The sequence below is a fragment of the Cryptomeria japonica genome, chromosome 1, assembly GCF_030272615.1.
Source record: "Cryptomeria japonica chromosome 1, Sugi_1.0, whole genome shotgun sequence".
NCBI classification, from domain to species: Eukaryota; Viridiplantae; Streptophyta; class Pinopsida; order Cupressales; family Cupressaceae; genus Cryptomeria; species Cryptomeria japonica.
In genome coordinates, this window is record NC_081405.1 from 113,031,927 (window position 1) to 113,054,374 (window position 22,448).

The 22,448-nt window shown below is 39.2% G+C and overlaps 1 protein-coding gene across 1 annotated transcript in view; it reads right to left on the reverse strand.

The window, feature by feature from the left end:
* LOC131026839 (probable mitochondrial-processing peptidase subunit beta, mitochondrial) overlaps positions 1-22,448 on the reverse strand; it is a 58,752-nt gene that overhangs the window by 32,237 nt on the left and 4,067 nt on the right. The gene's annotated exons all lie outside the window — the stretch shown is intronic.

The window sequence follows — 22,448 nt, forward strand, 5'->3', positions numbered from 1 at the left end:
TTTTCATACGTGTAAAACAATTTGAACTTCTTGTACAAGTATACCATGAAAGGAATAAGGAATTAACATAAAAAGTAAAAGTAGAGGCAGTGAAGCTAGAAATAACATCTTCTCTGGCAACACAGAACACAATATACATCAAACAATTTGCAGAAAAATTGAATCATAAAAATCCACATAAGTAATACTTTCAAGCTATGCCTTGAGAAATATCATACTCTACACAAGAACCAAAACTTTGTCCACATAGGAGAGTATTCTATCAAGAAGAGTATTTCACATTGCAAAATACCCTGCAATTTAGCAATATGGTAAATGTTGTTATGTTAGTATGTGATCTGTGTTACATTAGATTTCATGGATAAATGTTATTTTAGTGTTGTTCAAGATCCATCTAAATAAGAAAATCAGATATAGGAGAAAATTACTAAACAAACATATTATATTATATATATAAAGAGAGAGAGAGAGAGATGCTGAAAAAACACAATAAAAATTGAAGTATTGTGCACTATCTATTCAATAGAATATCAATGATTCAATATATTTAATATTATTAGATTACAAATAAATATTCTATATAGACTATATATTTAATAACATAATATATCATATTTAGTTTTACTATTTTAATTCAATCATATAAATAAATTTAAAATTATATAATATTTAAATATACTATTTAACAAATTATATACTTTTCTGTATTTTAGGAATTTATATATATTTGGGGTTCATCCCATAGTGTGACGGCTAGGTTCAAACCCCCGCTGGTCCATTGTGAAACCTAATAATATTGCTGAAGCATGAGGCAGAACGCAAGGTCCAAGAATAAAGATAACACTAGGCTTGATAACCTCATTCTGGAAACAGATTCTCAAACTCCCAGACTTTCTTTTAGAGGTCTGCTCATAATCTTCCAATGAATTATACTCTAACTTGGTCAAAGATATCAGAGCACGCTTATGCACTTTGTCCTTACATGTTTCCCTGTAAACAAGAATGATATAGCTGCTTAATTCATTAAGATGGAAGCATCACTCTGGCATAGTACAATTTTATATCCCATGGCAATACTGGGCCAAATCAGTAACGTCAATCTGCATAAGCTTGATTGACATGTTAAATCAGTCAATGCCTTCATTGAAATGCACAGGCCAAGTTATGTTGGGATCTTCCTCCACTATTCCTTACCACAGCTATGATGATAAAGTCACAAACTTTACATGTTCTCCAAAGTAATGAAGTTTGTATTTTATCTTTAAGGCTTGTAGTGGTTCTATTTTAACATTTGAACCTTGGTCCTATATATGCCTTCATTAGGAATCTTGTTGGCATTTGTGGTGAGAGCACTGGGTGTTCAAAGTCAAACCTTTACATTGTCAAATTCGCTAACAAAAATAAATTCAATAACCTGCTCCAAAACATGAAAGCTAAGATTCTGCTGAAGTGTGGGAGATACATAGCCAAAATTGTCCTTAAGGCCTTAAAACCTTTGTTTTTCTTAATGGGAGAAAATATGTATCTCATTGATCTTCTCCTTTACTTTCATGTATTGTCACATTAACAACTTGTTTGGGATCGTTGCTACCAAGGACCATCAAGGTCAAGGTTTGGAAATTCAATTAGTTGCTCTTCATGGCCAGCTGGATGGGGTTGTGTTCAAGAATGGTGATGAGGACATCCCATGTAGTTAGAAAGCTAACTATAGTCCATATGCAAGTGAACTGATAGAAACGAGTAAAAGTAGCCCAGCTGAATATGTAGCCTAGAAGTAGAGTAGTTGACAGTTGGAACATCTCTAAAAGATGACTTGAGATAAATGAAAAGGTAGGTGGGCAGCCAGTACAGCTATGAGTAGATAGCAACAAATTAAAAAGTAGATAGACAGTTGGAACAGCAGTAAAGGGTGGATGAAAATAAATAAAAACTAGCTAGATAGCTAGGAACACTGAATGATGTCATAATGTTTTTATCTATATATAGTCTTCTCCAATGTAATTAAAGCACAGAGAAACACAATCAGCAATATCATCATATTAATTGGTATTAGCACCTAACAATCAAGCCTTCCTATAACTGAAATTTTGAATTTTCTCTATGTTTTCAAATTTCAGATTGTTAAACCTTTGATCTACTCCTTGGGAATCTAACTAATGTTTGGCCTTTCCATATTTGAAATTTTAGGAATGTTCTCAAAATTCAGATTGCATTGGGCATTGTATATCCAGCACACTGCATTGAAATTTTCTGAATGTTCTCAAAGAATTCGTACATTGGGCTCTACCTAGATTGGCACAGCTTGGAGTCTTAGCTTTGAAATTGCATACAGCATGATTTTCCTGGAACAGCATAGATAGTATTAGTATTGGATGACGACAAGATAAACCAGTCTGGATTGGTTAAAAACATCAGTCTACACACAGTCCTTGTTGGCACAGGATGGTTGAGGGGATAATCATAAGATAATAATCCTTCCCAAATTGGGTTTCTATATGATATGTCCAACTCTCCAAATCAAAGATGAATATTATTTTCCTAGAATATCTTTTTTTGATTTAATCACTAAAAAGGTTGCCTTGAAGGCTTGAACCATAGTTGCCATGGGACTTGTACCCTAACCCTTAGTACTCATTTCCCATACTGGAAATGCATCCCCGTCTTGGAAACTCGTATGGAGATATCTCCATACATTAAAAGACTTCAGATGAAGTTCCTTTGTGTCTCTATACATCTACAAGCATCCCTTGAAAATTGGGAAACTTCATATAGAGGTTTCTAAGATATATGATATAAATTACACTCAATTTTCTTAGAGTGCTAATATGTGGTTGACAAAGCTAAAAGAACTAAACAAATACACTGATAAGCTTGTAAATTTCTATTTTTTTATATAGAAGTTTACATGATATTTTGATAGTATAAAATTTTCTTATTAAATCCCTAAGACATAAGAGAATGAAGAGAAATAATTTTCAAGCTTAAGATGCATGCATGCATTGAAATTTTATCAATCAATTGAAAAAATAGTCATCTCCAAGGACCTCTATACCATGTTTTTCAAATTAAGAAACTCGGGGACGCATCTCCAGGTTTTTTTTACCCATACCCATTTCCAGGGCATCCCCACACTATCCCCTTTCTGCCCAAAAAATCAGGGAAATGTATTCTTTGACTGGAGACATTTGGGCTTTTACGTCAGGGGTGGTTGGCTATCCCTGGGATGGTCAGGGATGTCTGTGGGGACGCTCAACCATCCCCGGTGTAAAGCCCAAATTTAAAACAAAAAGAAAAAAGAAAAAAAAACTTTAAAAAAACATTTTTTTATTTGCAATGTGGGCTCCCAAGTCCCGGCTCACCCTAATAGAGGGAAAGGGCTTCATTTTGTTTCATTACAACTTTTGTTTGTGAAAACTAAAAGAGGTACAGTAGGGTTTGAAGGAAGAAAAAAAATTGCAGAGATTGAAGGAGCAGATGCAAAAGAGAGAGTATCTATAGAATCATTGGTAGTGGGACTGCGATTTCTTCAAAGAGGTAAGTCACTTATCCTTTTACTTTATTTTTTTCAAAGTTTGAAGCATGAAATGTCTGATTTTTTTTATTCATTTTTCAGTTTAAAGTTGCGTTAAATATCAAAAAAACAACATGAGTAGTAGTGAGAATGATGGTAGTGTTGTGACCATTTCACACATCGCCCCATCAAAATGGGGACCCCCCTTTTTTTTGAGTTCTAGTTGCTTAGTCTAGCCCCTCTCTCCTCTTAAGGATGAAATGAGTGAGTTTATAAGGTTTGCATATCATGTCAGTTGATTAAAAGCCTAGTTGAGGAGTTCATTGAAGTTGCCCATTTCATGTTGAGTGATAGATGAGTGAATTTTCCTTGAGTCTTTTGCTTGAGAATTGGTGTAAGTTTGAGTGTGAGCAATTGAATGAATTATTCCAAGGATTGAAATCTTGTGCAATGAAGTAGAGCTCATTTGTAATCTGCCTCATCTATAAGTCCTCGTTAGGTTTTAAATTCATGACTTCACAGTTTGAAGCGAACTTCAGGTTTCAAGGATTTGGAGTGAACTTCAGGTGTGAGAGGTTTGGAGCGAACTTCATGAAGGAGGAGACTCGAGTGAATTTCACCTTCAAGGCTTCACAAGCGAAATGGAAGATAAGGAGATGAAAGAAATTTACAAACACTTACTTCATGTTCAAGTGTTCATGAATGAACTTCAGGAGTTGCTACTTTGGAGCGAAATTCATACTTCAAGAGTTGCTACTTTGGAGCAAATTTCATGCTTGGGAGATTTGGAGCGAGCTTCTTCATGTTGGAAATGGAAGAATGAGAGAAATTGCCTACTTCATGATCGAACACTCAAGAGCAAGTTTCATGAGTTCAGCATTTGAATCAAAATTCCTACTTCATGACTTGCCTCCTTGGAGCAGAATCCTTACTTCATGACTTCATGTAGAGGAGCGCAATTCATACTTCATGATTTGAGCAAGTGGAGCGAAATTCCTACTTCATGACTTCACCTTTTGGAGCAAATTCCTAACTTCATGAGTAGATGATCTCAAGCGAACTTCATGAGTTTAGGTATTGGAGCGAATTTCACCTTCAAGGCTTCACAAGCAAAATGGAAGATATGGATGTGAAAGAAATTTAGAATCACTCGCTTCATGTTCAAGCATTCACAAGCGAACTTCAGGAGTTAGCATCTTGTAGCAAACTTCATGAGTTAGCATCTTAGAGCGAACTTCATGAGTTGTCATCTTGGAGCGAACTTCATGATTTCACCCCTTGGAGCGAACTTGAACTTCATGAGTTGATGGTTAGGAGCGAAATTCACAACTTCATGAGTGGCAAGTGGAGCAAAATTACAACTTCATGCCTTTGCCTATAAGAGCGAAATTTCTTACTTCATGACTTGAGCTTTTGGAGCGAAATTCCTACTTCAAGAGTTGCCTTTTTGGAGCGAACTTCATGACTTCACTTCTTGGAGCGAATTTCATCAATGAGCATGCACAAGCAATCCTACATGAGCGAAGTTGAATAAGAAATGAAGGATAATCGCCTTGATTAGATGCAATGCCAAACGAACTTCATGACTTTGTGTTTTGGAGCGAACTTCATGAGTTGTCATTTTGAAGTGAACTTCACGATTTCACCCCTTGGAGCGAACTTGAACTTCATGAGTTGATGATTAGGAGCGAAATTCATGAATAGAGAGATTGGAGCAAATTACATCCTCAAGCCTTCGTAGGTAAAGATGAGAATCAAAGGAATGAAGCAAATTCAAGAATATCACCTTCATGCATCCAACTTTTCAAGCGAAATCCTTACTTCATGATCTCACAGTTTGGAGCGAACTTCAGGTTGGAGACTTTTGGAGCGGATTTCACATTTAAGACAACTTCATGAGTTGGAGTGATGGAGCGAACTTCAGGTTTGAAGGATTCTGAGCGAGCTTCATGTATAAGTGATTTGGAGCGAACTTTTTCTTATGTTGGTAAATAACCTTAAGTGTTGCACGTTGAAAGAAGATTAACAATAACACTTTGGCGCCCTTGATATAATTCGAAAATTCAAAACATTCAAGTCGACAAGCAAGAATGAAACCAAATTTAATTTTATTCTTATTAGACAAGTCAACCTTAGGGTAAAAGACACATCCATTCACCTTAGGCACCTATAAAGGTAAGTTTGAAATCCTCATTTCAACAGCACTTCAAATTAAAACATCTCTGATTAGCAGAATCAAGAGCAGAACAGCAAATTTTAATCATCATCAGCAATTAGCGAATTCTAAGTTCAAGATAGCGAAGTTCATTAGGGAAGGAGAATTCAATCATTATCAAAGTGAATTCAACCATTCAAGTTGCAGGTTCAAGGGTAATAATCAGTGAATTTTATCTGAGAGAGCAAATACCTACAGCAGACTGACCCCAAAGATCAGCAAGTTCATCTTTTGGAGGGCGAATTTGTTCATCTTCACCCAGCTCTTGCAGATTTTTTTATCATCATTAGTCTTCACGCAAGGTGAAATCAGTAAAATCTGAGGTGAAGTATAGCATTTTGCTTGATAGAAAAGTCATCTTAGGTCTGATTATAGTTAATTTTGATTGAATTTCATTGAATCAGATCTACATTAACCACAAAATCAATCTTGTTCAGTCATTAAACTCATATTCATTAAGAAAAATGATTTGAATTTTCATTTCACCTACCTTTCACCACGAGTCTAACTTACACATCTCTTATAGGTGAAAGATGGCGGCTCCCAAACAAAACAAGACTCTCTCGCACCAAGCGCTCATCAAGGAAGATATGAAGGGGAGCGCATTCGAGAGCAGGATCACGTCAAATTGGAGCAAAGTTGGACACACTAATCTTGGCAAGTTCGATACCAAGAAGTTTCGCCACCCATCATACATCAACGAACCTACAGTGACAGCCAAGAAGATGATTGAAAGTGGACTCATAAACGCCGCTGTCTTTCCTCCCGTGGTGCAATGCTATGAGCTCATCGTAGAGTGTGCTCAGCACTATGACTCTGAATCAAGGAGAATTATGGCGAAGGATGGGAAGGTGCTCGCATATTTCTCGGAGACAGCAATCAGCGAGACATTCCATCTACCCGAGCCCAAGGAAATGATCTACATAAACCTTGGAAGGAGCTAAATCAGCCTACGACGATGACCCTGATGCTTGCGTGAAGATCATCGACAAATTTTGGTTGAAGAAGAGTAGAGGAGGAAGAAGCAGATGGCCTGATAGACTGCACAGGATATACTTCAATGATGAATATAGAGACTTCATCACCTTGCTCCATTGATTGGTAGGTGCACCTGAGGCTTCGTACTTTGAGGAATGGATGTTCTACTACATGAGACTATCACCCGCGACAAGAAGGCGATCAATTGGGCAAGACTCATTAGCAACAGCATTGATAAGCAATTAAGGAGGCTGATGCGCACCAGGATGTCCTATATGAGCTCTTACGTCATATACTCCATTGCAAGAAATTTTGAGTCTCCATGACTCATGTATACAGGCATAGTTGGAAGGAGACCTAGAGAGGTCAAGGTGTCTGATTGTTATCTGCAGCTCAAACATCCACCAAAACAACACTACAGGAGGGTGAATGATGCATTCACTATGCATATCACAAGACAGTTCCGAGGTGGATCCCAACAAAGAGACTCTCCAGGAGCGCAGGCGTTGGTAGAGCAACATGGTGCATGGTTCATCTAGTTCCCGAAGTTCACCTACATTAGAGTTCAAGAATCTCTCGTTCCTCCCTACATGTTGCCGCGATACCAAACGAATAGGGTGGTGCTACTCAAGGTGGTGAGACAGTTATTGGCATACATCAAAGCATATAGACATAAGCATGGAGCCGGTGTTTTTTTTCCCATTACACTTGGAGATTCCATTGAGTCATGCCCATCCATTCATGCAGCCGAAGATGTCGAGCGAGAGTTAGCACTTCATTCACTCAAGCTATTCACAATGAGAGAGTGCTTTGATCCATATGGCAAGGTGAAGGAAGTTTTGGGAAGGAAAAACAGGCATCGATGGCATCTTGAAGATTATTGGATGAATATTCAAAATGATATAGAGGTGAAAAAGAAGATGTATTCTAGGCTACCCCTCGATTTCATGAGGGAAGGCAAGTTGTTTCATGTAGCCGATCAAGTTCAAGATAGTGGTAGATATCTTCAAGGAGCCTACGCCAAAGAAGACAAGGAGGTCAAATTCAAATGGGCAGATTTGGAGATTGATGATTTGAAGGTGTTAATGAAGCCAGCCTTGGAGTATACTCGCATATGGGTAGATGTGCAACACCAAAAGTTGAAGGAGCAAAATATAACACCAACATTCCACTTGGAAGAAAAGGGAGAAGAAGATGAAGCTAGTGCTAGTGGCAGAGCACCCCAACCATCTCATTCAAGAAGATCAAAGAGGAAGGAAGATCATGGTGAAAAGGAACCCGCAAAGAAGAAGCATAAATCAAGTGCGAATCATCCTCCTTCCAAACCAGAAGAACTAAGGATGGAAAAAGAGTTGAGTCAAGGAGCCAATGAATCAGCTAAGTCTACAGTCCACAATGCTAAAGACAGAGAAAAGACATCTCAAGAACAAGAAGATTTCACCCACCTCATTCAGGAGATTGAAGAAGGCGAAGAAGATAATGATGAAACTACTTCACCACCTAGAGATGAGCAAGTGCACGAAGGAGCACAAATTCAAGAAGGGAGATCTTCTATTCCAAAGTGGTTAAAAGAAAGGCTAGCTCAAGAGGTGATAGTGGCTGAAGAAGAAGAACAAACATATGACATAGCGAGTCTTCTAAGCCAAACTCAAGAAACCACTGAGAAGAGGAAAGCTACAAAGATGTCAAAAGTGATCAGAGACGACTCGGGATCAAGAAAGATGCAAATAGCCACTCCAAGAGTTAAGAAATATGAAGGGGAGATTGCAGCCAATGAGTACGATATGGAGACCATTGACTTGGGTCCACTCACCTCCGAGCATGCCATAGGTGATGCGACTGATTCAGTGAAGGTCGTCCATGACATGTTGAGAGCTGAAATAGAGAAGAATAGAAGATTGGAAAAGGAGATAAGTGCATGGAGGAACTAAGTCCAGCAATTTTAGCAACCATTGACACATCAAAGTCTAGCAGCTACACCACCTCCCTTGCTTCCCGCAGAGTCAGTTGATCATATGGAGAAATGAGGAATTCAGCACAATTGATGGATACATGGATAGAGGATTCATACACTAGAGTGAGCAAGTTCATGAAGAGCATCATGCAAACACTCGATACAGTCATAAGGGTCCTTGGGAGAACTCACGTCCTCATAGAGGCCTCTGAAGCATTTACTCATGCTAGAGATGTTATCCTCCCAGTGCTTCAAGTAATAAGGAAGACACCAAGAGAGGTCCTATCAAGGGAGAAAGTAAGAAGAGAAGGAACTACCCCTAATCTTCAACAGTGGAGTAGCCTACTTCGCACAAAGAAGATTATTTTTGAGGAGATTGGAAATGGATGTAGTCAAGTTCAGGATGATATGCACCGAATCCATGATAAGATAGTGGTAGTAGCACAGATTGTCTTAGGAAGGAAGATTGATCCAGGGACAGTTATAGAGGCCAAGGAGTTACAAGAAAGAATTAAGGTTATCTTCCACGATACTGATGGTATGACAACCAAAGAGCAAATGAATGATATGCTAGAGTTCTTAGTCTTGGAAAGTAAAATTCAAGAGCTCGAACCTGAATGGGAAGATGCCATCGTCAAAGCTTTCGACGAAGTCATGCACATGGAAGAGCAGCCGAAATCTCTACCTGAGATCCCGATGACTGAGATAGAGGAGATAGTGACTAGATTCATCAAATATGCTAGAAAGGAACGTGAGAAAGGGAACCATATTCTAGAAGATAGTTTGTTATGATCCCATGTGGCATTTCGCATTCCTATTGGAGGATGCTTCTTCGGTTTCTATGCTGGCACATGCTATTTTCCTATTGGCTGATTCATGATGATGATTATCTAGATAGGGTTTTCATTTGTATCAAACCCTAATTAGGGTTTAGGTAACAAGATCTCAGCCCTTGATCTCCATTCGATCTCAGCCTTTCATTGTATTTGGGAGTCTTATATAGGCTCCACTCATTTCATTTGTAATAGATAGTAGCAATGTTAATGATGTTAGTAATAGCAATAGAGTAGAAGAGAGAGTAATAGTGCTAGAATATTGACAAGAGAAAGAATTGAGGAATTGTTGTTGTTTGACTATTGGATCAATAAAACATTGAACTTATGGTGTTTTTGCTCAATCCATGAAGCTTATTGCATGGTTCTTTTGTCATCTCAAGTCAATCTCCGATGTTAGTTTTAGTGTTTAGGTTAAATGATGGAATGTTGCATTTAATATATTGTGAAACTCGTTATTCATACCACTAGCTTCTTGCTGATTGTAAGCGAGCCTTGTGTGGTCAACTAGAACATTTGAAAGTGTTGAAATTCGATTATTGCTGAATCATTGATATGCATTCAATTGATGGTGTCTATGATTAGTAGTAATTTGAAAATCTCCAAACATCCTTAGAAGATTGCACTAGTTTTAGTGGAGTTGTTTGTGTATGGCAAAGCTATAACTGTTTGAGTTTCACTTGTGTCATTTCTGTTGAACACAATGTACCACTGAGAGGGGGGGGTGAATCAGTGATTCCTAAAATCTTTTCCTTTTAAACCAAGCCTTGAGTACCGGTTATCAACCTAAACACTAAACAATCAAACCGGTAAGATATGAGAGGATATCAAAAGGGGCAAACACACAAATGCATAACCCACAACACCAAATGTACGAGGAAAACCCACTATGGGAAAAACCTCGGTGAGAAATCCAACCTCACAATGAAACAACAGGTTACAATGATTTAGGGCACCAACCCAAGGAGCACCAACCCCTGCACCAAGCACCAACTCGATGTAATATAATGAAATATAATTTTAATGCAATGATAGCACCTAGTTGCAAATGAGTTCTGCAACACCTGATCAACTGATGTCTGTCGGTTATCAACCTCCTCTTCTTCACTGGTTCTTCCACTGTCAGTTATCAAATTTCTCTCTCTGATCACATACCAGTTACTCTCTGCCTTTCTTCTCTTTCTCTGAACCTCACACTGCACAGTACCACACTTGGATGCCTTCCTAACCATTCAATCCTTACTGGTACGCTTGACTATTAAGACTATAACAGTTTACCGGTTACTCTGTCTCTGCCGGTTAAAGCCTCTCACTAGTTCAGCTTGCTAACTCCACACTCTGACTCTTCTGTGAAGGAACTCTCAAACAGATAGTCTCTCTTCTTGCTCAAGCTCTCTTCTCTCTCACAACTCACATCCAACATCAACATCTTCAGTCTCAAGTTCAAATATTTATATTTGAGGGTTCCCACCAAAAGCAACATTCAAACGGTGGCGCGCTAGGGTTTTCCTCTACCAACTCAATCCGTATCAAATCTGATCGGATCTGCTTTTTTGGAATGATGATTTGCATCATATCAATCAGCACCGCCATATCCTTGCCTTCCAATGCACGTTTTCTATTTTTAGATGTCTGCAACATGCTTTTCGGTGTTGCTCTATCAATCACCTTTAATGGCTCAGTTGTTTCCTTCAGCCAACGAGTACAAGGATCAAATCGTCCTGCAAGGTCAGTTCAATCACCTTGCCACTCTGTCTCCCTCAAGCTGCAAAATCCTGCCATCGTCCCATGGTTTGCGGGTTCTTCATTAATACCAACTTGGTTGTCAACTATCACGTCGATGAACACTTCACTGACCTCTGCGTGCTCGCCACTTGGTGTCCACCTGTCATCCTTGTCGACATCCACCTATGCTCAAACTGCAAAGTCAGTTTGACATCCTTCCCCGACCAAGACTTACTAACGGTTCAACTCATCTTACTGGTATAACCTAACTTCACTGGTGGACCTTCATACCTACTGACCTCTTCTCTGTTGGTGGATCAACTTGGCCTTCCATCAAACATGTTGGTCCATCCACTAAGTCCATTTACCGGTTGCATTAAACTTCTCTTTGTATACCGGTGATCACATCCCTCTGTTCTTCTTTGCTTCTTTGCTTGCTTGCCGGTGGTCCTGCTTTACCAGTAGATGCTACACTTCATGTGTACCGGTAACATACCTTTTCTGTCTACTTACACACTCCATTCTTCATACCGGATAACATCCCTATTTACTTCACCCATACCGGTCACCACTACTTACTCACTGGTGACCATTCCATACCGGTTGACATCAATGACAACATAATGCCAACAATTTCTTCATCCATTCATTTTAGAATAGCTTAGAATTTCTCTAAACCTTCATCTTTTGCCATTTTTTGATAATCATTTAGTAGTCTTAGGAAGAAATCCCATCGCATGCCATCTGCCAATCACTTCATGAAATCTTTTCGAACCATAAATGCCCCTTGATGAAACAGCAATCACAACGACCAACTAAGCTTTATCTACACGTAGTGATCCTACATATATGAACCTTGGAGTCTTTTTGGGTGATCCTTAAGCTAATCTTCAGCATCCAAGAGATTTTGTTCAAGAGAGGATAAGATACCTATGGTATTTTATTTTGTGTTTGCATGTGCCTCAAAAACACATCAACAGGTAGTAGTGGTGACAATGAAGTGGAAGAAATTGAAACAAATACAAATGCAAGAGGGTGGAAGTGGACAACAAACATATCCGTTTTGGTGCCCTTCAAAGGTTTTGGAAAAATATGCAAAGAGCCCTTTTAAGAAAAAAAACCTCTTCTCCAACTTGTTACAATTGTAGATAACAAAGATAAAAATTCTAGTAGGGTTTGATTTTGTCACATTTGCAAGGATTTAGAAGCAACTAAACAAGAGTACAGTCTCATTTATTGGGTGTTATAGGCCATGGAGTTAAACTTTGTCCAAAAGTAAAAAAGAATGAGAAGATAGAGGCTCATAGATTCCACATGGAAGCAGAAATGAGGTCTCAAGGTGTGACGATGCCGGCACATTCTTTTGCAAGTGCACAATCATCTATGCCTATGCCATCCACAGTTGGTAGTAGTGAAATTGCCACAAGAGGAAAGAGAAAGATTAGCTGTGGTGAGTAGCCAGGGACAATAAAAGCTATGTTTAATGTGTAAGCATAGGATGCAACAAAGTCTTCCATTCCCAATTTCTTTTTTGCTCATGGCATCCCATTTCATGTGACTTGTTCCTCTTATTTCAAACAAATTATCAAAGATGTAGCCTCTCTGGATCTCTCATTCATACCCCTTGGAGATAATAAGCTACGCACTACCCTCCTAGACAAAAAGTATTCCAAGGTTAATTTGCTATTGGAGGAAATGAAGCAAACTTGGATCAAGACAGGTTATTCTATTGTGATGTAATGGGTGGACTAATATTAGACATCAGCCATGATGCAAAGAGTCTTGGAGCTTGTTCTATTTACCTTCTTGGTTGCTTGGCTTACTCAACCCTCTAACTCCTCAAGCCCATCCAATGGCACTTGATTGGGGTTTTGCTATCTAGACCTCCAAGGTCTGATCCATTTTGGCTTGCCTCTAAGGTATAGCCACTGATCTTGGACAATCAACTCCTCCTATTGAGGTTGCCACCTCAATCTCTACACACCACTCCTAGGGCTCCAACAACTCCAGCAAGGATCACAACACACCAACTCCTTCAATGGGTTCAATATGCATTTAGATAGTGCCTTTGAAGTATTTTAGGGGGTCTTAGCACCTTTGGTCCCATCGCCAAGCTTTTCCAACCTCACTTTGACTCTACCGGTTACAAACAGGCCTAATACAATTAACCCTCCCTTGGCGGTTTTAAGGACTTAGTTTGTAAACTTCCCAAACAAGGCCACAAATAAATTACAGTTTTGGATACCCTTTTCAAGGCTACAAACAATATTGCAAATTTGCATATGGGTTTTCCATACACATATGAAAACCAAATTTGTCCTAATTTCAAGGGTTTTGGCCTTCTCGGGTGACTTGGAAAGATGGCTTTAAAACCCTTCACCCGTCAAAACACCTGCTCAAACAAATTGAGGATTCTTTAAGGGCACTCAGAGGGCTTTCCAACCATGTATCGATTTGTCTTCCAACAATCCATATGTGCTCAGGATTTGCAAATCTTCTGCTGTCCTAACTCACCAACTCCTAGCGGTGAGCCTAGGGTTTCATTGTTGCTCCTCCACAAAGACCTACAAGACAACAAAACCTACTCTAATCATATGTACAGACCCTAACCTAGCATTCCACTTGATTTCAATAGGTGTCATCAATGGATGCTCAGGTTAGAGCCATTTTGCTCCTAAACCCTACTATGCAAGGGTTTTACAACTAGTTTCAGAGAATGAATGAGATCTCTGCAACCAAACACAAACAAACCTACTAATCTACCTTGCTAGAAAGTACACTCAACAATCACTCATGCCCTGCAATGAGATTTCTCTGACAAGTCCGTACTGGACCGTACAAAGCAATGAAAAATAAGGAAAAAATTGTCAAAAACGGTGAAAAACCAAGATTACTTGAAAACACAAACTTGTTCTTGCATTCCAGATTCTCCAACGCGTACAATGAAGTAGATTTTGGCTTATGTGCTGATGATTTAGTTGGTTGAACCAACTTTGCAACTCCAATCATCAAAAATGCAACTTTTGCAAAAAGTTGCAAAATGTTGCTCAGCAATTTTTACATCTTTTTCACACGTAAGATGCAACTTTGCATTCAAGTGCATTTCAAGGCTCCTGAAGGCCCTCAAGCATCCTAGAAGACCTAAACACAATGCAATAGACCCCTATTACATGATAACACTGATCTAAAGTACTACTCTTGTGATCTACATTAGCATTTCAACTTCTTAGGCTGATAGCATCCTGAACACAAATCACACAATCAAAACTTGGACAACTCAACCATGGCTCTACTGAGTCCCAAATGGTTGGTCCAATATTACATCATAAAAGACAACACACAAAACTTAGAAGAAAACAAAATTGCATGCTTGGAGTGTTAGGAGCCCTGCACCTGTTAGAGTAAAGGTTTTAATTTAATCATGTTGATTAAATTACCTTTATTCCTCTCTTAAGATTTCACTTTAGTTTGCATTTGTGACATTTAATAATTATATTAATTATTAAATGTCTACCTATTAGGGTTTCTTTTAGGGTTGCACAATATCCTTTTATAAGGATTCATCATTGTAATTTATCTCTCTCTTGGATGAATACATTTTTCAGCTTTCAGAGCACCCTTGCTTGTTTGTCTCCATCTCTTCTTTCTGTGACAGGGTATTTGCATGCAGGTGATCTTCGGGGTCTGTGAAGTTGGCTTTCTCAACTTCTACATGGTATCAGAGCCAGATCTGTTGCAGCTTGTTCAGACTTTTGAAAGATTTTGAGATCCAGGTTTTGGTTGCATCAGATCTGTGTTTGTCTTATGTTTTTTATTTTGGAATAGGGGGGTATTTTTTTTTTCGATGCACTTTGAGCCCAAACGGACCTCACCGTTGAGCTCGTAGCGCCCAAAAACCCCTATTTCCATATAAAATTCGTCCGATTTGGACACAGTTGCTCCAGAAGGCAAAAAAAATTTGCCCCAAGGCCGTACGGCCCTAGGGCACGCAGACCGAGGCGAAAGTTCAAAAAAAAAAAAACAATTCAAAATCGCGTTTTTTAAAGCACCGCCGGGCGCAGCCAATTTAACGGCAGGCGCAGCCGGTGCGCAGCCCGGCGGCCACCGCCACGCGGCCCTGCGACCACCCGCCGCCTGCGCGCCGCCAGCCGCTCGCGCTCCGCCCGCGCTCCGCCCGTGCGCCGCCAGTCCGCCGCTGCCGCCACCGTGCCGCCACAGCGCCACCTCACCCCTGCGCCAGCCCCTGGTCGCCCACCGAACCAGGGGCCATTTTTTTTAAGCCCCTGAGGGCTTGCAGGGCCATTTGTTTTTTTTTGGAGCTGTTTTTACAAAATCGGGCATAACTCAGGCATTTTAGCTCGGATTTTCGAATGGAAATAGGCGTTGGAAAGCTGGTTCCGAGCCCGATCTAATTAATGCAGGTCTTTTTCTCTGATTTTGCCATTTTACAGTGTTTTTTGCCAATCAAAGTCAGAACAAGTTTTTTGCACTCCAGGAGCCATATCTTTTGCATACGGACTCCGTTTTTCGCAAACGAATAGGCGTTGGAAAGGGGTTTCTGTGCTCTTTCCAGATCTATCATTTATTTTTCCAGAATCTATACCAGGTACATTTTATTCAGTACTTTGTGTTTTCACACATCTGTCACTTACTTGGACGTTTCAGACTTGGAAATGATTTGTTTGCATGGGATGGCTTTATTTGATCTGCTTTATCAGTATTAAAGTCATTTAGTCTCAGATTTGTTAATTTGAAGAGTTATCATGGGTTTTTCTACTCACCCTTCAGTTGTATTTCTAGAACGGGGTAATTATGAGTCATGGGCAACGGGCATACTTACACACTGTAGGTGGCTTAATATTTTGCCTTATTTGTATGATCTCATACCTGAACCAGCAACTTTAGAGGGAACACTAGCTTGGGATATCATTAGAAATCACATAGTAGGAGTTATTTTGTCTAGTGTTGATTCTGACACTGTGTGGGCTATATCGGGCATTGATTGTCCTCACTCACTGTGGACACGTCTTTGGGAGATCTATGGAGACCCCAGTCTTTCTCCATTCCCAAAGGATCCTGCTTCAGATTGTCTTGTACCCATTGGTTGGAGAGATAACACACCTTTTGATCATGATACTTTAAAGGAACTTCAATATTTAGACACCCTTACATATTCCGATGAATCAGAGGATTGTCTCACAGTTCCTACTCTTCAGACTGAGATTATACATGTATCAACATCATCTCTTTTTGTTCCTGATCAGTTTGATATTGTTTCTTCTTTGGCTCCTATTGATTCAGCTAAGCAGGACATCATACATCTTTCAGACATGGCTACTTGGGATTCTTATCTTGTAGGCATTTCGTCTTTGTTTGTAGAGTCCTATATTGTAGACTTGGAGGATTACTTTGAGGATTTTCAGCTCCTCTTTGTTGACAGCCATATTCCAGCTGTTAGCCCACCATCATCTGTGCATTCAGAGGTTGCAGTTTTTGAGTCTTCAGTTCAGTTTGGATTTGACATCTTTTGTTTCAGTTCAGACAGAGGGATTCTTCAGCATCCTATTATGGCACACATCTTGAGACAGATTGATTCTTCTCTCTTCACAGGGTTTCTTCATCTTCGTCCTTTGGATCCATTTCTTCCCAAGGGGAGGAATATTATATGCTGCTTCAGGATCTCTTTTTGGATTCTACCTCAGGCATCCATATGTGCGACAGGAGTTTCTTCATTGTGGGGGGGGCTTCTAGTCTCTTTCTTTTTCTCCTATGGAGACCATTGTATATGTACTTATATGATAGAAGTTGTCTATGGGGGGTATCATGTTATCCACCTCCTATCCTTCTGTTATTAGTGCATTTATTTCTTTCATCTCTTTTTGGAGTAGAGTTTTTCCCACGAGGTTTTCTCTATTTCTCCACTTTACAGAGATTTGGTTGTAATTGGGTACCTGATCAGGCCTTGTTGCCGGGACCCAAGTTTACTTTCTTGCATTGTAGTTACCTTTGCTTTCTTGCACATGTTTGTAACTGCACTTTTGCTCATCTTAAGGGGGGGTGTTAGAGTAAAGGTTTTAATTTAATCATGTTGATTAAATTACCTTTATTCCTCTCTTAAGATTTCACTTTAGTTTGCATTTGTGACATTTAATAATTATATTAATTATTAAATGTCTACCTATTAGGGTTTCTTTTAGGGTTGCACAATATCCTTTTATAAGGATTCATCATTGTAATTTATCTCTCTCTTGGATGAATACATTTTTCAGCTTTCAGAGCACCCTTGCTTGTTTGTCTCCATCTCTTCTTTCTGTGACAGGTTATTTGCATGCAGGTGATCTTCGGGGTCTATGAAGTTGGCTTTCTCAACTTCTACAGCACCAAGCCACTCATCGATATCATAGTCACATGCCCTGCTAGCTCTTATTTTCTCAAAGCCATGGATTGTTCAGGGAAGCATAAGGATGCAAACTTCCAATTTAACATATTGAGAGATGCCATAGAGGTTGGGCCCTCAATGTTGTACAACTGGTGACTAATTCAGCACGTGTGTAAATTGGCTGGTTTGATGGAGGAGGGTACCTACAAGCACATCTTTTGGACTCCATGTTGTGTTCATGCATTGAAAGACATAAGGAATACAGATTGAGTGAAGCAAGTGGTGGCAGAAGCTAGAAACAGTCAAATGTTCATTCGCAACCACCACACCTCGCTCTCTTCAAGATATTTTCAAAGAGGGAGTTCCTCAAACCTATTGAGACAAGATATACTAGTTATTTCATTTTGTTAGAGAAGATGTTTGAGTTGCATATGCCTCTACAATTGATGATGGTGGAATAAATGGCCTAATTCAAGTTGTACTAAAGGAAAGGCCATGAAACAAAAGATCCTTGACGACAATTGGTGGTCCACTATGAGATAAGACATTGCTGATTTTATTAAATATTAAGTGTATTGCTGATTTTCACATTAAATTTCTGAAATTTTCTTGTTCAATGTTTCAACTTTTGAAATTTCTAACATGTTATTTAACTTGTTCATTAATTCTTTTGAACTTTTTGTTTACATTTTGCAGATATATTTGCTCTTTCATCTTATCTATTGTACATTTCATTAGATATGCTGATATAGGCTCTCTTAGTCTTGGAGAGATATCTGAGACATTTGACAACATTCTTGGAAAGATAAAGCAAACAATTTTGGCTAAGGATCCTACTTTTGGATTATATGAGCAACACATTAAGCCGTGATGTGGATGTGGAACACAATGAACACCCCACTTCATAAGGCAGACTTTGCTCTAAATCCCAATTTGCATGCACCAAGGGATGGAAGGTTGCCTCCATGTGTCAATGAAGAGGTTTTAGATGGGCTAATGAGGGGCTTTGATAAGATGTATTCAGAGGAGTACTCAATACTATGCACACAATTCCTTAACTTCACAAATCTTCATGTTCCAACGTTCTATTGACCACAAGCAAGGTTGGATACAGCTACATTAGCTCAAACTGACCCTATTGGATGGTGGACATGGCACAAGAAGGATACAACACAATTGAAGATGCGTGTCACTTGCCTCCTTTCATAGGTTGCCAATTCCTCTACTGCAAGGAGAAATTCGTCCACATATGGCTTTATCCACTCCATCGAGAGAAATAAACTTACCTCTAGACAAGAGAAGAAGCTAGTGGCCGTGCATAGCGCTCTTCGACTTCAAGATCATCAAACTACAAAGTATCGGCGGACTCTAGCTTTATGGTAGGATGTTGATCCCAAAGACATTGCCCAGGTTGATGAGGAGGCACCAAAGGGATTGATTGAGGTTTTGTTAGATGGGATGGACCATCATATTGGCAATGAATTAGAGTTAGAGGACTCTGATTTTGATGAATTGTTGAGAGTGTAATGTCCCCAATTTGAAATAGGATTTAATAATAAAATTAAAATACAAAGATTAAAAATAACATTTAAATTAAAATATAAAATTAAATATAATTAAAATTTAACTAAGTTAATGAATGGTCAAAAGGCATGAAATGAAACATTGTGACTCCCTCAAACATGACATATAAACGGGAGAAGAGAACCTCATTTGAGAGGAGAGATGGGGGAGAAAAGAAAAAAGGGAGCATGCAAATCAAGGAGGAGTCAATGGAAGAAGGAATGGGAAGTAAATAAGGAAGTGACTCTTTCAAAGGACGGCAGAAATTATGAAAGGTTGTGGCACTTTCAAAGGATGGTGATTGTGAAAGGTTGTGACTCTTTCAAGGGGCATGGATGTTGAAGGGGTGTGACTTCTCCCTCACAATGGAAGATATAAAGGAAAGAAGGTCTCATTTGAGAAGGGGAGGAAGAGAGAACAATTGGGAAAGAATATATTATTTTAAAAGGTAGCAATGAAGGGCGGTGACCCTTTCACCAATGAAGTATTAAGAGATCATTCCAATTATTCAATTATCACTTATCAATCATCATTCAAATCAACCAACAATCAATAAAGAAATCATTCTATCAAATCAGCATACATTCAATCATCATTCACCAATATATCAAATCAATCTTCATTACATTATCACTCACCAATACCTCAAATCATACAATCAAAGGAATTCATTTAATTAATCAATTATTCATCAATCATTCAACCATCGAAGGGTTCGGATCTAATATTCCTTAAGATATTAATACTCAGGCAGTCCGTCTGCAGTTTGGTATGAATTTCTGGTGCAAACATTATAAGTGTTGTAACAATATTTATATATCTATTTCTGCATATTCATGATTAACCATATACTGCTGATGTGATTGCTCATATATGTCATAATAATATAAATCTGATTAGTGATTGGGCCTAATCGGGCTAATCCGATTTCGAATCATCCTGTCGAGGTGGAGTGGGCAAAGCCGAAGCCTGGATGATTTAAGATCAATTTTGATGGGGCATCCAAGGGCAATCTGGGTCCTTCGGGGGCTGGGTTTGTCGCACGGGACTGGGATGGAAATATCATCACGCTTAGGGCAACCAAGCTAGCAGAACGAACAAATAATGATACCGAAGCTCAAGCCACAATCGAAGCTTTAAAAATGACCAAAACAGTAGGGTTGCATAAAATTCATCTTGAGGGGGATGTTAGCTTTTCAGATCAGAAATGCAATAAGCAGAAAAACATAACACATAGAACAATGAACACAGTATTTTACCCTGGGAAAACCCTCCTACTCGAGGGAGAAAAACCCAGCAAGATATTCTCTTATAAATCAGAATAATAGCAAGCCCTAGAAAGGCCGAATACAATGGATCTGCACTTATATATGGTGCAATTTCTTGACTACAAAATATATAACTCTTCTCCTTGAGTCAAATCTGCTGCACTTGAAGGGCAAACCTGCTGCTGCTGCTAGAAGATGCGAATTGGAATGAATTGAATTGATTATCAAATGAGGAGACACCTTCTCCTATATATACAAGCAAGGTGACCTTTCTTCTAGGGCTGACCTGAATATAAAAACATGATTAGGCCGACCTGCCTTAATTAGTTATTCTTATTGAGATGATACATAGGCCGACTTGCCTTGGAAATAATCTGGCCGACTTGCCTATGGAAATACTTCCCGCAGCTATAAAACACTAACAGGGGATTCTCAAATAATTATAAATGCTATTAATAAACGAGATATTCATGCGTGGAAACTCAATAAATTTATCACCATCGCCAAATCCATATTGGAAACTTTTGATGACTATGAGGTAAGTCATGTGGTCCGCGCAAGGAATGAGCTGACGGACATGCTGTCTAATTGGGCGATATCTTTTAATGATGAAGGATGGAGTACTATTGAGGCCTTCAACAATATCACCCTGGATTGGGTACTCTCACACAAGTGTATGAATTAATTCCCTTTATGGTTGTACACCTCTGGGTGCAGAATGCATTTGTGAGAAGGCAAGGTGGCAATTGGATTTGACAGGGGTTAAATGTGAAGGATTAAATTCTCATTGTTTGCAAGGTAACATCCAGTTAAAGCTATGGGTGGTGGAGAACTATTGAAGCAAAGGGTGGCGAACTACGTATTTCATGAAGGCAACCTTCTCTCTCATCACCCCGAGACAGTAGCTCGCCTTTATGGGGCGAATTTCTAAGAAAAGGTTGCAGGGAATATTTAAATATGGTGAAGAAAACTTCCTGCAGATTTTGGAGGTCCTTTTCAGCGAGGAGTTCCTGCATACGGAGCACAGGTACAAAACTAACATCGACATTGTTTCAATGTTGGTGGCGTGGGGACTCGAAGTGGGGAATAAGGAAGAAGTGGAGTGGGTGGTGAAAGGCTGTGTAGAGAAGGAGTGGCCTTATGGACTGCAATCAGTGCTTGGACAGGCTATGGCAGGCGCTGGTTTTCTTCCTACGAAGGAGGAGCATGGTGTAAAGGAGGAGACACCACAACAATTAATGCCATTTATTCGGTGGCCAAAAGGAATGAACTGGGACAAGCGCAGGGCAGAAGCATATATCAGGTGGGAATCCCTCAAATTCTTCATCTGAGAAAAGGATCTTGAGTGCAAGAAGGGGAAGACAAGTGTGGAGACAGAGAAGAACATAGAGCCAAGGTTCAAGCTCAAGGATTACTGGAACAACGGGCCGCTGAAAGTCGTGAGGAAGCGTTAAAAAATCAATTTATTTTGAATGTTTTTTGTTTAGTTCTGTTTTAAAAAACCTCTATTACAGTATGCAATGGCCCTGGGTTGATGTAAAGGGTTTTTGTATAGTTGTAGTTGCATGATAGATTTCGATGGCCAGGATTATATGGCACTATGGCAGCGGGTGGGTAGTAGTTTACTCAAAATTTTGGGTATGAATTTTGCTTTTGTTATGTGTAAACTTGGCCTTAGATGGCATTTTTGAAATGGCAGATGTATTTTTTTGAAAATATTAATACAAAACTCAATATTACCAACCAAAAAAAAATCTGATTAGTGATACTCTATAGTTAATTTATTTCATGTAAAAAGTATATCTTAATATGTTTTGAGTGTTTTCATCAATGATAGAGGAAGAGAAGAATACAAGTAGGGGAATGGCGATGGGCTCATCTTCTAGGTTCGCCACCTCATGGTATAAGACCAAGGAGTCCCATGGGGCCAAAGGTGTACAAAGGTATTGCTTTTGGGTTAGGATGGACTTCCGGGGCACCCTATTGTGAATGTTCCTCATGCTCTCTATGATGGTAAATGAA